Source organism: Halichoeres trimaculatus, unplaced genomic scaffold (assembly GCF_033239565.1).
Source record: "Halichoeres trimaculatus isolate MK-OKI-2021-1 unplaced genomic scaffold, fHalTri1.1 fHalTri1_scaffold_6, whole genome shotgun sequence".
In the NCBI taxonomy this organism is placed as follows: Eukaryota; Metazoa; Chordata; class Actinopteri; order Labriformes; family Labridae; genus Halichoeres; species Halichoeres trimaculatus.
In genome coordinates this window covers 3,424,684-3,441,206 of record NW_027437184.1, presented here as the reverse complement: position 1 = coordinate 3,441,206, position 16,523 = coordinate 3,424,684, and the positions used below count along the sequence as shown (strand labels likewise).

The 16,523-nt window shown below is 38.8% G+C and overlaps 1 protein-coding gene across 4 annotated transcripts in view; it reads right to left on the bottom strand.

Moving 5' to 3' along the window:
• The window catches only part of cadm1a (cell adhesion molecule 1a), a 659,871-nt gene that overhangs the window by 44,815 nt on the left and 598,533 nt on the right, over window positions 1-16,523 (bottom strand). The window lies entirely within an intron of this gene.

Below are 16,523 nucleotides of genomic sequence, written 5' to 3'. Positions count from 1 at the left end.
GTTGTTGCCTTGAGGTAACACTGTACCACAATGGTCAGCAATAAAAAAAAGTGTTATTTCGTAATATTTTAACACACTTTTTTCCCCCAAAAAACACATGGATAATAGTTGATGGTCTCAACAGTTTCCAAAGCATGCTACAGAAAAGTGTAAAAACTTTAAAAAATAACTATTTTTATAAGATTTCATTTCTGAATGTTGCCTACAGGCAACACTGTACCATTGACGAACCCCTACATTGAAATGAATGGGTCAAGAAGTCTGAACATATTTTATCAAACTTTACATGAACTATTTAATCAAACACTTCACTTCTGTGGCTTTCAGGAAACTTTTTACTGTGTGAAAAATTTGTGGGGGATATGAGCCTGTGCTCTGTACAGAATGATCATAAAGTTCACTCTAATGAACCACAGCCTACAGTGTGAGTCTGAACTTAACTAAAACTAACAGCAGATTTATTCAGGTGAAAACTGGAGGTGAAAGGAACGATCCAAATATCAATAATATCAATACCAACGTTGGCATTGATATCGAATGATACCTGTGTAAAAAGAACAATAATCTAGTTTATTTTTTTCTCCTGCTGACTGTGTCTGTGTAAGTGCCGCTGTGTCACAGCGCTCCCCCTTCTCCCTCCTGTGTTTTGACGTTGCACCGTCACATGGTTCAGAGAAACAAGCAAACAGGCTCTGCCCACTCTGCTCTCTATGCTTTCTTAACTCTCTATCTCAAAAAATGTATTTTGTTTTTATCTCTTGTCAAGTGATCTTTTTTCCACATTATTTAAGAAATAACAGAAGTGAAAAAAAAAAATCCGTAACTTTTGTATTGTTTGGATAAACAGTTCTACTTGAGGGAAAAAAAGTTAAGTTAACATTTTTTATAACATTTGTTTTGGTATGATAATTCTTTATATTTTATTTTATTTTTTTTAAAATGGGAGCAATAATGGGAGAAGTTTTGTTTCGTTTTTGGAAAGTAGTCTTCAACTCTGTAATTCAAAAAAGGATTTTGTAAAATCATTAATTTTATGTTAAAATATTTTTTTCCCACTTTACTTTCCTAAAAAAAAATCCACACATGACACATGGGAAATTTTGTTTTGTTACTGTCCTATTGTTTCTGAATATACATGTTTATTATGACACCAAAGTATTTTGTAGTCACCTTTAAACTTTGCCTTAACTCTTTCCAAGGTTTTAACAACATAATCAAAAAAAAAAAGAAAAAAGAAAGAAAAAAAAGAAATCACAAAACCCAAAAGGCAGCAGTTTGATGATATATCAACCTTGAATTTTAATAAGTATCAGTTACGGTTTTGGTATCTGTATCGATGATACTGGCCCTGTATTTACTTGGTAGTGTTCGATATCAAAATTCACAGTTTTGCCCACCTCTAGTGAAAACTATAGAGGTCAGAAAAAAAAAAAAACTTATTGACCATTTCGTTTTTGAGCAGTCTGTAAACCTAAAGACAGTTTACCGAAATGTTTTCATGGTGAATCTGTAATGGTCCAGTGTTGCCTCAGGGCAACATTTGCATTTTTCTATTTTTCCTTAAATTAAGTAGTAGATTAAGTACACTAAACTTCAAACATAAAGCTTTACTTCTCTATTAATATAAACATATTTTTGTAGACTGAGAGAAGCCCCGTAAAAAAAGTTATTGACCAGTTTTGAGGAGGGAATTGGCTAAGTTGGTCCAAGAGGGTCACATGATATATTCAAGCACTGCTATTGGTTACTTAAGGTCTTATCTCTTTTTTAAAAGAATTTCATGACAACTGGGATGTATTGTGTGAGTGTAAAAGGCCCAAAATAGGTATGTTCCCCAAAGGCAACGAGGTACCATAGAGGGTTAAAAAAAAAGAATAAATAAAACACAGTTTACATGATTTCTCTGACTCCTTTGTTTAACATCCCTCAGCCTTCTGCAAAAACAACCTCTGGGACCGACTGTTTTGATCAAGTAGGTTTTGTATCCGATGTAACCGAAGTAAAAAACAGAGATAAATCACAGTCAGAGCAGGTGTAGCTGTGATGTAGCACAGCATTTAGAAATGACACCGCAGACTGCTGAGCTCCAGTGTGTTGCAAGAGAAGGGGAAAAGAAGCAGAAATCACACCTTGCTGTGAATGAAATGCTGTGCGGGGGAAACATATGCCTTTTGAAAATACTTCTGAGGGAGATGCTTGCCCACTGACAAATGGGGCTTGTCTAAAAATGTATCTCTGTAAGCCTTTTTTTCAAAGCGTAGCTGCATCAAAGTGTCAACCTTTTATGAAAAGTGCTGATATCCAACCACGTTGGGCCATCTCTGGAACACAGGCAAGAGTAAAAAATAAAAACACACCAGAACAGATTATTTTTGACTGGGACAGCTCTAAAAACCCTCATGCAACTTCAGGAGGCTAAATGTAGATTAGTGAGACAAATGTTTCTTTGGCCTTCTGTCGAAGCAAAAACATGAGACAGTGGCTTAAAGCTAAGAGAAACAGATGTTTGAGGATGAGAACCAACCGTGTTCAGTCAGAGTAATTGTTCAAAAGCGGGAGGCCAATGCCAAAGCGCAGCTTTTTTCGCTGAAGGCTCAGAATACGTGGAACGATTTCACAAGGGCAGGTTTTATCAACTCCATTTTTCGAATTGATGCCTCCAAGGATCCATTTCTCTACAAGGTCCTTGAGCAGCTGAAACACGTCAGCGCAAAATAACACAGGCCAGGTATTACACTGACTGCTTCCTTGCCGATTTGGTTCTCTTTAACAGAGCCGGTTGTTCTATTCTGGGGTCTGGTTAAATCATAGCTTGTGATTATAACGCATGTTTCCAGCTTGAAGAATCTGGACACAGGTTGATTGCTGACAAAACAGAGACAGATGAACTTTTAACCTTTGCCTCAACTTTGATCAAGTCTAACCCACATCCAGCTCAGATGATCAATAAAAAACATGGAATAAAAACTTCCCAGGCAGGTTTGAGATACTTTTAAATTGGTAAAAGATTGGCAGATGATTGGTGGATTGGTAAGAGAATGGTGAAAATTTGGAGGAAGAGGGGCACAGGTTGGTGGTCCAGCTGTGCAAGTACTCAACAATCAAAGCCCTTCAGTGAGTGAACAAACCAACGCTTGGTGAATTGTCTCTAAGGGCCAAAAAAGGCAAATTATCCAGTGGTAACTTCTCTAACACTTCTAGCATTAAACCCCCAAAATTCAGAGAGATCCCTTGACTTCTCTTCAAGTTTTAATGAAAAATGCCAATAACCTTTAGAAGGACAAATTACATTTGTCATACGCTCACAGTACTTTGGGAATTTCAGGCATAAAAGGAAATTTAACCCCAAAAAACTTTCACTGGATTAACTATCTTCCTGGGACAATTTGTTTCAACTAAACCCCTAAAGTCATCCACACTCCCATCAGCCCCTGCTCTTCCAGGCTTAGTGCTAATCAGCAAACCCTAGCATTGTAATTAGAGAATGTGACATCAAAATGCTAATTTGCTTGAGTACATGTTCAAACATGGTAAACATCAAAGAGCTGCCTGTTAATTGTTAGTGGTGGCAGTGTTACTGTGAGAAGGTTAGCATGCTGCTGTTAGCATTTAGCATATATGCTAAATTATAATTATTCTTTTATTATTTTGTTTATATTTATTTTAAAATTATATATATTCACAATTAATGTCATGATTTTGTCTGTAACTATCTTTTATTGCCCTTTGCATTGCCATTTCCTTCTTTCTCTTACTGAGTTTTATGTTTTTAGCTTTTATTTCTGTCCTCATGGTCTCATTTTATGTTGTATGGTTCTTGTATTGTGTGGGTCCCTTTGCTTCCTGATATTTTTATACATCTTGTCTTTCTGCTCAAGTGCTTCTTAGAACTGTGTTTTGTTTTGTTTTTGTGTTTCTGTGCTTTGTTGTCACTTGTTAAAGCACTTTGTAAACCTTGTTTTTAAAAGGTGCTACATAGGTAAAGTTAATATTATTATTGTTATTATTTGTAGCCAAGAGGCTGCAGAGGTTTAAGCACACTCATATTTTTGTTTTGGAAGTTAGCTTAAAGTTGATTGTTATTTTTGTTTGCAGAGTGTTGTGGAAGAGTGTCACAGGTTGGTGGTCCAATTCCCTATTCTTCCTGTCTACACACTTAAAGTCAGTGAAATCCTACTGAAAATGTGCATGACTTGATAAATTTGTTATTTTAAAAAAAAAAAAAAATATTTAACCTTTATTTAACCAAGTTGGTCCCATTAAGATTAAAAAACAATTTTTCAAGGGAGACCTGTCTAAGACAGGCAGCAGCAAAAACACAAAGTTACAGACAGGAAACACAATAAGAGACGAAGCGCAGTCAACAAAAGACAAGATTATGGGCTAAAATCTTGGTCTAGGAATTAATTTTTCAAACAGCTGAGCTAAAACACTGACATCTTACAGAATCTGCCAATACAAAAGAAAAATATATTGCAGCATATTGGAAAATATCATATCATATATTAGGTAATATATTCCCATATATGAGATTTAGTATTTATATTTTCCAATAAATGGAAAGCGGCAATCATTTGTATATTTTGCAATTTATTGCAATTTATTTCTTGAATATATAACATATTGTATACGTGCCCTCAATATATTATTCCATGTATATCAAATATATCATATATTGGAAAAATAATATATTACAATGTATTACAATACATTTCAAAAAATATATTGGTACATATATTTTTCTTTTGTAAGAGTGCCTCCATGTCTTTCATTTTAGGTTTAAAAACATTTAAAGAACCAGCTCTTTGACCATTAAGTCTTTTTGAAGCTGGTTCCAAGCTGAGGGTGCAGAGCACCCAAAGGCCCTTTTCATAATTTCTGTCTAAGTGAGGACCTGAGAATGCAAAGAGTACTGTCCAGGACTTTTCTGCATGATAAAAAGTTGGGAAGCAGACCAAGAACTGCCTTAGAGATGAAGGTACACCAATTTTTGTGCTTCCGGGTCACCAAACCAGGCCATCAAACCCGAGAGTACATCAGACAATGAGTCAGAGGTTTACAGTTCCTTATGAGCCTAAAGGAGGCACGATAGACAGATCTCAATAATACAAAAGAGGTTAAAAGGTTGCAGCAATAAGACGCTTTTTTACCTCAAAAGAAAAATTTCCAAAGCCCCTTTCAATTAAACACTTTCCTTCCTGATAAAAATGACAGAGTCTGGTTTTCTGTTTTCACTAAAGTCTGTTTGCGATGTTGTTTTGATCCACTGAACATTTGATCAAATGTCGAGGCCTGATCCCAGAGCTTTCTCAATACAATGTCCGGAGATAAAACACTTGAGGGCATGAAAGCCAAGAATGCAGACTGACCGAAAAACAGGAACATATCTGATTCACGCATGACGTTCCAACAGTCCGGAAACCACATCTAGGATCTTGTCCTGCATCATAACAGGGCCTCTTTCTGTCCCATCTGCGTCACCGCCACACGATGGTAATGCACCAGTGTTCTTTGGCATCCAAACCCACAATGGCGCCTCTATCCCTGCAGGCCTCTGTCAAGTGAAAGGCAGCGTGGCCTGCTCACCCTCATTACACCGTGGGTGGCAGCCCTGCAGGACCATTCAGCACCACTGAGTGATTGCCCGTCCATTTTAGAGCAGCCTCCTCCTCCTCTTCCTCCTCCATCTCTGGCTTCACAGGTCAACTGCGACATCAGCAGTGTCCTCGCTGACATTCACAGACATGATGAGGACACGTTGGCTCCATGACTGGTGGTCATGCTTCCCATGAGCCCTTTGGTGACTCGCTGTGACGTGACATCCAGTTCGACATGAGGCGATAACTGCACGCCAATCACAATTAGACTGGCAGAAATGCATTAGGTGGAACCCTGTGGTACTGAAAATGCCAACAAGCTGCCTGGTGTCCCCGCTGGCAGATAGATTACTTTTTTCTGTTGTTGTTGGATCCACTTTCTCTGACCTGGCTTCGCTGCCTCAGCTTTAGTTTGTGATTTCCTGCATTTGCTGGATTTTTTTTCCCACCACCCACGGAGCTGTGTTGATAGAGAAACTGGTATAGCTTTCTCTTGAACAATAGACTCCTGCCTCTAAAAAGAGTTGGCTGTTTGTGAGAAACAGTCAATCACGGAGGAAACTTCTTTTTCCGAGTCCCGAGAAACTCTGAGCAGAACATAATATTCATGCTCACTTGTTTATGTTTTCCATTTTCATGTGAGACTGACACAAACTGAACTCGACCAAAATAAAAAAAAGGATCTTTAATGTAGGTCAAGCTTTGCACTTTACCATACCCCTAGCTCCATCATGACCTTTACATTTGAGTGATTTAGAGCCATGTTTTAAAGTAAAGGGTAATTTGCTGACTGGGAAGTCTTCTCTCTAAATTTTCTCTCAGTTTCTTTCAGTGGTTTTGGGGAGTACAAGCTGCTTGCATGAAGGGGAGTGTTCCTGAGGCGAATTACAGCCTCTTAGAAGTGCTGTAGGACTGATCCTACACCCTGCCCTCTTTGGAGGTACCCACATTATAACCTTGTTGACAGGTTGGTTCATGTTGCCCATGTTGCTCCATGGTTGGAGTGTGGGACCATCACAGCCAAAACACACCAGATCAGCCTCAAATCCATGATGGCATTGAATCTGGTGTTAACTCCCACCAGCTCTGCTAAGTTACGTTCCAGCCGGACCTCGGTCCTGGATCAGATCAAGCTTTTTCTGTTTGCTGTTCGCTACCAGAGCAATGGCGCATTAACTTACACAGAGCAGACTGAGGGGGGCAGAAAGTACAGCACTAAAACCACATCAAAACCTCTGGTGCCTTTCAAAATTAAATACCCTTCACCAGTGGTCACCAACTTTTTTGAGCCCAGGATCTCTAAACCCAACCAGTGTGAATGTAAGATCAACCTATTGAAGACTTGAAGAAAAATGGAAAACACATTATGTATTTCCAGTTTTAACAAGCCTAGATATAAGATGTGAAGCTGTTTTGCAAGCTGGAGGGTGGAACTCCATCATGCGTGATGAAGAGTGATTCATTTTCCTTTTATTTTCAAGATCTACCATGGAAGCTTCAAAGATCGACCAGTCGATCGCGATCGATGGGTTGGCGACCTCTGTCCTACACCGACACCAGATTGTGTTTAACTGAACTACAAAAACAAACTGATAAAATGAGAAAAGTCAGGCCCGTAGTGGACAGGTTTGAGGCTTTACAGCCCAACATGAATGAGGAGAGGCTCATCATTGGCGTGGGGGGCTTTGCCCCGGACTGAACATGTTAAGAGCTAACTGGTCTGGTCATTAGCTTCAGCATCGTCGGTACCTTGAGTTTTTAAAAATAAATGCCTGGGTTGGAGGTACATTTGTTGGGCAAAATAACTCATTACTGAGGCAAAAGTAGTGGGATGAAAGTGTAACTTGAAGGTAAGAGGTGGTTCTTCATTTGGTGGTCCATTTGCTGATCCGTGTATATCTTAAAAGTACAGTGGTATGAAAATTTGGTGAAGGTCCCATCATGCTATGGGCTGAGTGACCAGTGCTGGTATTTGGAATCTTGTTAAAGTTGAGGGTTGCATGAATTCCACTCAGTATCAGAAGATTCTTGAGAATAATGCTCAAGAGTCAGTCACAAATTTAAACTTACGCTGGGGCGGGATATTTCAACAAGACAACAACTCAAGACACTGCTCAAAATCTACTCAGGCGCTCATGCAGAAGAACTGGAGGAATGGTCCAGAATACCTTCATCCAGAACCCAGACACTAATTATAGGCTACAGGAAGAGTTTAGAGGCTTTTATTTTTGAAAACGGAGGCTCGACTAAATATTGATGTGGTTTTTCTGTTGGAGTGCCCAAATTTATGCACCTGTCTAATTTTGTTTTTACGCATTTTGCACACTTTCTGTTAATCCAATAAACCTCACTTCAATGCTGCAATAATGTTGTGTCCATCAGTTATCTAATTGATCAAAATGAAATTGCTGATCCAAACACCCAATGATTTATAGATGAAAATAATGGAAAATGTCGGGGGTGCCTAAACTTTTTCAAACCACTGAGTTTCTTGCAAAATTTTGTTTGAGTGTTCAACAATCAGAGTCTTTCAGTGAGTGAACAAACCAACGCTTGGTGAATTGTCTCTAAGGGCCAAAAAAGGACAGTTATCCAGTGGTAACTTCTCTGACACCTCCAGCGTAAAACCCAACAATAGTTAGAGAGATCCCTCAACTTCTCCTCAAGTTTTAACGAGAAATGCTTATAACCTTTAGAAGGACAAAGTATATTCTTCATACGCTCACAGAACTTTGGGATTTTTAGGCATAAAACAAATTTTAACCGCCCCAAAAAACTATCACTGGATTAACTATCTTCCTGGGACAATCTGTTTCAACTAAACCCCTGAAACCATCCACACTCCCATCAGCCCCTGCTCTTCCAAGCTTAGTGCTAATTAGCGAACACTAGCATTGTAATTAGACAATGTGACATCAAAATGCTAATTTGCTTGAGTACATGGGCAAACATGGTAAACATCAAAGAGCTGCCTGTTAATCGTTTGTGTTGGCAGTGTTACTGTGATGAGGTTAGCATGCTGATGTTAGCATTTAGCACATTTGTAGCGAAGAGGCTGCAGAGGTTTTAGCACACTCATATTTTTTGTAAGTTGGCTTAAAGTTGAAATTGTTTTTAACTTTCAGAGATGATTTTTTTTACTCTTCTTCCAGATAAAACTCAAACACTTTAACATATTTTCTACTTAAATACACATTCCTAGATGTTTTTATTAATAAATCTATGTGCACCTTTGATAATAAAGTGTTAACACATTGATTGAAAGTGTAAAAAATGATCCTTTATCTAATTCAGCAGTTATTAAACCCATCCTCACACTTCATGCAGTCACAGAGCTGTGATACAGCCTCGTCCAGGTGTAAACACCGAGCTGAATAACTGGAAATCTGCCTTTATTGTCAGCATTTCTCAGATGTTGTGTTACAGGCTGATTACTTCCCGCTCTTTTTTTATGAGTTTCATCTTCTTCTGGTCATTGTGTGCACAGTTATACCTCCACCGGAGGACAAACCTCCACATTAAGAAGATGAGTTTGGCTCCAGACTGCTGTTTTCCATGATGCCGAGTGCGTTAATGCTACAGATGCTCTGTTAGGGCTGTATGTCACATGAAGGCAGTTATTGTCCTGCTATTGACTTTAATCAGAATAGTTATAGCCAGATGCTCCTGCTTTGAAACAGACAAGCTTAGAAAAGTGGAAACAATAATGCTTTTTTCCTCACTGTGTGCAGTCGAGACGATGTGAGGTGGAGGAACATGTAAGCTCAGAATATGTTAAAGAGCAAATTTCAGGTTAAAGACAACTGTTATGAAATTGATAGGAAAATAACTTAACAGGGCAGGATTAGGAGGAATAACAGCCGTAAGAGAGCAGTGGAGTTGTGGTGTGAGAAGCGCTGTTAGCAATATGTGATATGTAGCCTAACGCTGTGTTCACATCAGCGTATTTACAGTTTGTGCTTTGGGCCGTCATGATAAAGCCCATAGAGCAACAGACAGAGGTCTATCAGAAACTATCCACTGATCCAGAGTCAGAAAACCAAGGATTAGCTGAGGTGCTCAGCTCAGGTTTCTGTCAGGTTGAATCTCTGATAAATTCTTGTTAGTGTCCGTCTCCTGGAGCCGGGCAAGGAGCTGCTGCTGCTGGTGAAGCTGCAGTTGTCTCACCTGGATCTGGTATCTGATCCTGAACTAAAAAGTTAAAGAAAGTTACATAACGTTACATTAAAAAGATACTAAAACTTAAAGTTTTATTGATTGTTTTTAAGTGCTTGAATGGTCTGGCTCCACCTTTTTTATCTAAACTGTTAAAGATCAGAGCGCTTCATCAAACTAGCTGCTCCTGGTAGTGCCTCAGACGGGGCTCTCCACCTGTGGGGACAGAGCCCTTGCGGTGCAGCACCAAAGCTGTAGAACAGCCTACCTATCCAGGTTAGAGCTGCACAGGCAACTGAGTGCTTTAAAACACTGCTAAAAAAAACATCTTTTTTCTTTGGCGTTCAGTCCCAGCTAACGGGTCATCTTGACTTTTATCTCTTATATCTTTGTATCTTTTATCCCTTATCTTTTATTCCCTATCCTCTCTTTTAAGCTTCTTTTATTGTCTTATTCTTATTTTATTTCTGTTTTTTATGCATATTCAATGTTTGGCTCATTTTTATGACTGTTCAGTAGGTTTTTAATATAAAGTGTATGAGAGATTTTTTTTGTACCCCTATACAGCACATTGGTCAACCAAGTTTGTTTTTAAACATGCTCCACAAATAAACTTTGACTTGACTTGACTTGAAAGAAAGTCCCGTCTTGTCAGCTGCACAAAAGCCAACTCCATCGAGTCTGAAAAAGCAGACTCCATGTCCTGCTAAGCTAGTATTTCTGAATCCATCCATCTTTAATGGAAGAAAATGAAGAATCCCCCACACTGGCCAACTTCCAGAGAGAAAAACTTTAATGCAAAGTTTCGGTCATAGACCTTTTTCAAGAAAATGTTTGTGCCAGTCAATAAAGCCATCTTAAATCGAAGTGGGTGTGTGGTTCTCACCAACAGCTTCTCTGCACGCAAGAGGTTTAGAAATTAAAATACAATTAGAATTCTTTGTTAGATTGATTAATCTTTCCAATTCTTGCAGGTATGTGTATTAGTTCCTCCTTTTGTGTCTTTTTCTATGATGAGATTCTTTGTGTCGTATTTCTTTCTGACTGAAGTCACTAGTTTTTATCAATGTACTCAGTCACGTCATGTTTTGAAACTGTTCCTTATAAATGTTTTGTAATTTATCAATAAATGTATTTTATTTTATTGTATTATAACTTTTAAACCTCTTACATGCAGAGAAGCGGTTAGTTGGAGCCACACAGCCACTCCTATTTAAGACGGCTTTTTTGACTGGCACAAACATTTGCTTGACAAAGGTCTATGACCGAAACTTTGCATTAAAGTTTTTTCTCTCTGGAGGTTGGCCAGTGTGCAGGATTTTTCGTTTTCTTCTATTACATTTGGACTCTTTTGTCTTCATCTGATGCACCTGCATGAGAAGTAGATGTGTGAAGATCTGTGCTGTTTCTGCATCCATCCATTCAAACACATCTTATTTTGTCTTAAAAAATAATTAAATTGAATATTACTTTGGAAGAAACACAATAAACACACCCCGAAGAGCCAGATTGCACTACCACCTATAAGTCACATTACTCACAGGACACTTTTTCCTCTAGATTTGTGCCTTTTTTGCAGAATAACTCATAAAAATTAAAGATTTACTTATTTTACTGCCATTATCAGATGATATTAAGAGTTAATTTAAAAAGAAATGTAACCTGCCATCTGCCCTTTAAACTCATTTCATCAGAGGATGTCCATGTAATCCAAGAGCCCAACAAACGTAATGGATATTAGTTCCACTCCCTCCTATTGTCTGCTGTGTTATCCTGTCTACAGCGTGGGTTAAATGAATTGCTTGTCAGCACCGTTTATAGTCTTCTATCAATTAAAAGTAATACTAGCCCGCCGCCTGATTGTTTCACTCGCCTAATAAAAGGTACAATACGCATTTATTAACTCTGTCCTTCATTGTGGGATTAAGTGGCATTGTTCTGTCTGCGTGTGCTGAATTAGGGAACGATCAGTCATATTGTGCTGATGAGGAGGGAGGAAGGGAGCGGAGGAGAGGTGATGAGAAAAATAGAAAACGTGGGAGGATGACTGCGGATCCCTGCGAAGAACAGCAGAGCGTTTGTACTTTCAGGGGTCGGCTTCTGTTGCACAAAAGACCTCCTATTGGCCCTGGCTAGCACTAAAAAGATAATAGACTGCGGCCCCCGAGGAGAGTGTGCAGCACAAAATGTTGCTTTTCAAGGAAAATCTTTTTTCCACACTGACATAGAAATGGCAGGAAGAAAAAAAGATTATGGACAGCTGAGCACACGGGGGAGAGAAGGAGGACACTAAAGAAAGAGAAGCAGAACGTTCAGTGCCTGAAAGCTGTTTGGAGGATTATAAAAACCTGATAGAATAATACCGCCTAATTGTTGGAGCTGGGATCTCGATATTTCTCGGTTTATTTAGTTGTAAAACAGAAATTTAATCACTTCCCCATGTCAGTTTCCAGCCCTGCTGAGCACTTACAGAGCCATGTGTTGGGACTGGAATAGATTTTTTTAAGTGCACTATTCTCCACCCCTAATGGGTAACTGATAAAAAAAACTCAATCCCACTTTGATAGATTCATTTGGCAGCGGGTTGCGATCTGCGCGGCACACTGCTGGCAAATGAAATCAACTGGCAGAGCGTATTATCGCCATACGAGTGTGCTGCCTTCAATCTATGTACACAGTAATAATGGAAGGCCCCTGACAGCTGAAAGCAAAGAGAGGACATCTGGCAGAAACTGTAAGTGGGTTGTTCCAACCTGAAAATATTGGCACTGCAGACGTGAGGTTTGCTTTGTCAGGTGGAGCCCACACATCTCGACACAAGTCCTGCTCACCGGGGACTGAAAAGACTCGCCAACGCCGCGCGCTGGTTTCTAGTAATCGCCGAGAATGTCAGCGATTGTGATTCTCCCTTTTATTTCTGGAAAAGCTCTTCGGAGGATGTGATTTTCTCTGGACTTTTGCTTCCATGAAATCTTTTTTATCTTACTCCGTCATGAAGTATGGAGGTGGCTGTGAAGGACTCAGAGTCTATTATGTTCCACCATGAAGGACAAGTGTTCATGAAGACTATGAGATGCGTTTTGAGAGCCGGTGAAAGGAAGCGAGTAAACTTTGGCTTGAATTGATTTGTTACTCATACAGTTTCCAAGGTCGGAATGAAAACGGTTAATTCCACAATGAGGAAAATCAATGTTTATTAAAACTTGTGAGATGAGGCTGGAGGCAAACTTGTGAAACATTTTATTTGGAGATAAAATTGAAAGTTGCTTTAGATGAAAAGGAACAGAGGCTGCCCACATTTCTTCAGATATAAGACTTTAGATTCCATAAATCAGAAAAATGCTTAATATAAAAAAAGATCAATACTGCAGAAACCAAAGTACAAGAGCAAATACTGCAAAGCTGAGTTTGACCTCTTGAGGATGACCTGATCTACTAAGATCTCAAACAAGGAGTGCAAGATTGTGTGTGCAAACTAAAAAACATCAGATGGACTCGTTGCAGGTGACATCATTCAAACTGGGCTCCTCCTCCTTGGCTCAGTGCCAGCGGCAGCACACACCCACTTCCTCCAACCATTACTATGTGAACACACTCACAAAGTTAGCAGAAAGCTAACTCCTTCATTTCACTTTGGGTGTGTCATTCTTCCTCTGTGCTGCTTCCGCTATCGTAGCTGCTCTGATTAGCTTCTTCCACTAGCTACCATCAACACACAAAGTCACTTGTGCTTGAGTCTGGCTGCAGAAATACTGAAAGTCACGTACACACCAAGGCAAAAAAAACAGACTTTTACAGCATTAAAAACATATTTACAGGCTGGTTCAAAAAACGGCTTGGGTCTAAAACGCTGATTTCACTATCAGCACACACTGTATGGTGAGGGATTTTTTTTCTGACTTGACGGTTTAGAAGTTATTAGGGTTGTTTGATTGTCCAGTCAGAGACACAGTTCAGGTCATGTGACTGGCGGGCATCCTGAAGCTGCTTGAAGAAAAACTCACAGCCAGCGTCATAGCGAATGTGGCTGTGTCTGCGGATTGGCTTCATTTCATGGTGATGTCGCGGAGACTACATCCATGTTTCATACAGTCTATGCAAGACCCATGCAAGAAAACCCTGCAGACCCAACCTTAAATTGCAGGTGCAAAAGTGATGCAGACTGCCGTATTTAAATAAGTATTTTGCGTGTGTTAAAGGCTGTCACCATGAAAAGTTTTGGAGCACCAAAGATTCTCTTTCTCCCTTGTCTGTCATTGCATCTTTGCCTCCTTCTCGCCACAATGACCGCAGCCATTTGTGCGTAATGCTATGTCTCTATGCACCTATCTTTCTAACATGTTAAACCTAGATGCAAAAACCCTGACAGCATTTTAATGTAAGCGCAAATGATTAGATCTGCATCTCTTCCTTCTGTAATCCACTGTGCATGTGCCTACGCTCAAGGGTGCTTGTTTTAAGACATTCAAATCTTGATGTTCACATCTCTCTGACCCCACTGGCAGATTCTCTTTCTTTCTTACTTACAACCAATTCAGACCTTGTTTTTGTCTTTAAATAACTTGAAACAAGACACTCTTAAGACCTGGTCAGGTGAATTTGGCTCATATAGAGGGTATGCATGTGACGTCAGAGCAAACAAAAGTTGAGTGGCAGCGTTGGCTTAAATATCATCTGAACTTCTGAACAAAAATCAAAAAAATAGGGAAGAATTGTTTAACGATTGATTGAACTAACGTGTTTGAAAAGCAGTCAGAGCGATCTTTAGACAAGCTCCTGAAAGACAAAGAAGAGAAATTGATGGATTGCTGTAATTTTCAAAAACAATCGAAAAGCTGGATTTGTGGTTCCCATTTTCCGTCAGTTAACATTAATTTATGCTGAATTAAATCATTCCATAAATTACAAAATCTCTCAATGTTAGCATTTTAATTTCATAACTCAAACATTTTTGTCTTTCAGTGATTATGAACCCTGTGCTCAATATGATTGGTAAACTAGCTCAAACTGAGGCTAACCCAGTTTTCCAAAGAAGGGGAAACTTCAGCACGAGCAGTTGTAGCTGTGTTGTATAAAGTATTTGATATTGACTTTACTTAGATACCGTTGGGAAGACTATACGTCTATCAATAATACAGTCTATGTTAAAATAACAAAAGTACAGATAATAACACATATTCACTTGGGTCAGTCTATTGTTTACCAGGGGTAGTCAACCTAGGGAACGTAAGGCTATTTATGTTGGCACGCAAAGAGTAAATAATAAAATAATAAATCTATTGTGTTTTATTCTATTTAACAAGAAATTGAGCACACAATAAATGTTCTTATGGAACAATTTAACAAATAGTGTTAAATAGTAAATCTAAATCATGACGCAACAAGCGTCCGAATGTCTTGCCAGCGTGTCACTGCCGATCTCTTTGGACATCAGCCTGCTAGCTTGCAATAGCATCCATTTAGCGGAGTTTTAAAGGCAAAACAAACCAAGTTCCTGTCATTCTTCACAATAAAGCTGGACAAGGTAGTATTGATCTATTGCTAGAGACAGCAGAAGATCAAAAGTCTGGTATGTAGGACGTCAAGTGGGCAGAGTCTTTTTGAGACCAAACACGAAAACAGTCTTAGCAAAGTTTGTGCAACAAAGCAACACATTCAAATCTTTCTGCACTGTTAAAAATCAGGCAATGGAAGGAAGTTATAGCATTATTCACTACGTAGCTTAGCATTGAAAACCTTTTAAGGAGACTTTCCTATCAACTGTTGATGATTTTATGATATAACTAAGTCTTGACTCTTTGGGCATGATTGGATTTTAAAGTGGCACGAGTCATGGATAGGTTGTCTACCCCTGCTGGTGCTTTCCTGGTGTTGAAATCAGGTAAAAATAAGTGCTGTCAGGCAATTAAAAAAAATAATCTAATTAATTACAGGATTTGTAATTAATTAATCTAATTAATCGCATTTTAATCTCATATCTGCTTATGGTCCCAAAATAAAGAATTTGAATTCCAGGACATTAAAATTACATTGAAAGACAAAAAACATGTAAAAAATAAGGTGGGAATATATACAACACATTTTTAGGTACCCTGAGGCATAAGGAACATATTAAAAACGTTTTATGGTTCTGTCTTTACAAAATCTACGCAGTCCTGCACCTAAGATAAGCTGATTTGATTTTTAGGACTGTTTTGCTTTTGTCACATTTTTACTCAATGTGGACTCAATTTTCACTGCAATATGAACTTCAATACTTCTATGAGGTTAGGAGAACCAGGGCTAAAGGCTAAAAACTGTGAGGAACTATGTACAAAACACTTAATTCAAGTCTTGGATCAAAGAAAAGTGAAGTATTCTCAGTTTAACATGCTCTGAACACACAAACTGTTGCTGATTGGTGCAGAGCAGCCCCAAGCTGAAACATGACACCAGGAAGATGGAAGGAAATTTTCAAAGAATTCTTTAGATTTGAATACAGGCCAAATATCGATCATTCAGGGCTTGTTTAAAGCAGTAAAAAGTGTAGAATTATCTGTTTTTTACAAAATTGAGCTAGAGCAAACAGTTGATTTTCTGCAGATTTTCAAAAAGGACATGTAAATAAATTAGATGTGGACAGCAGTCTCTCGCTTTCCCCCGGTTTAAAGCATGTTGCTGACGTCAAGTGTGATACATTCAGGGACCGTCGGAAATGAGAAAATCTGTTGAGAACACCACTTTTTCCAAGTGGGACAAACGGTTTGTAAATGTGAGACATTTGAAAATAAG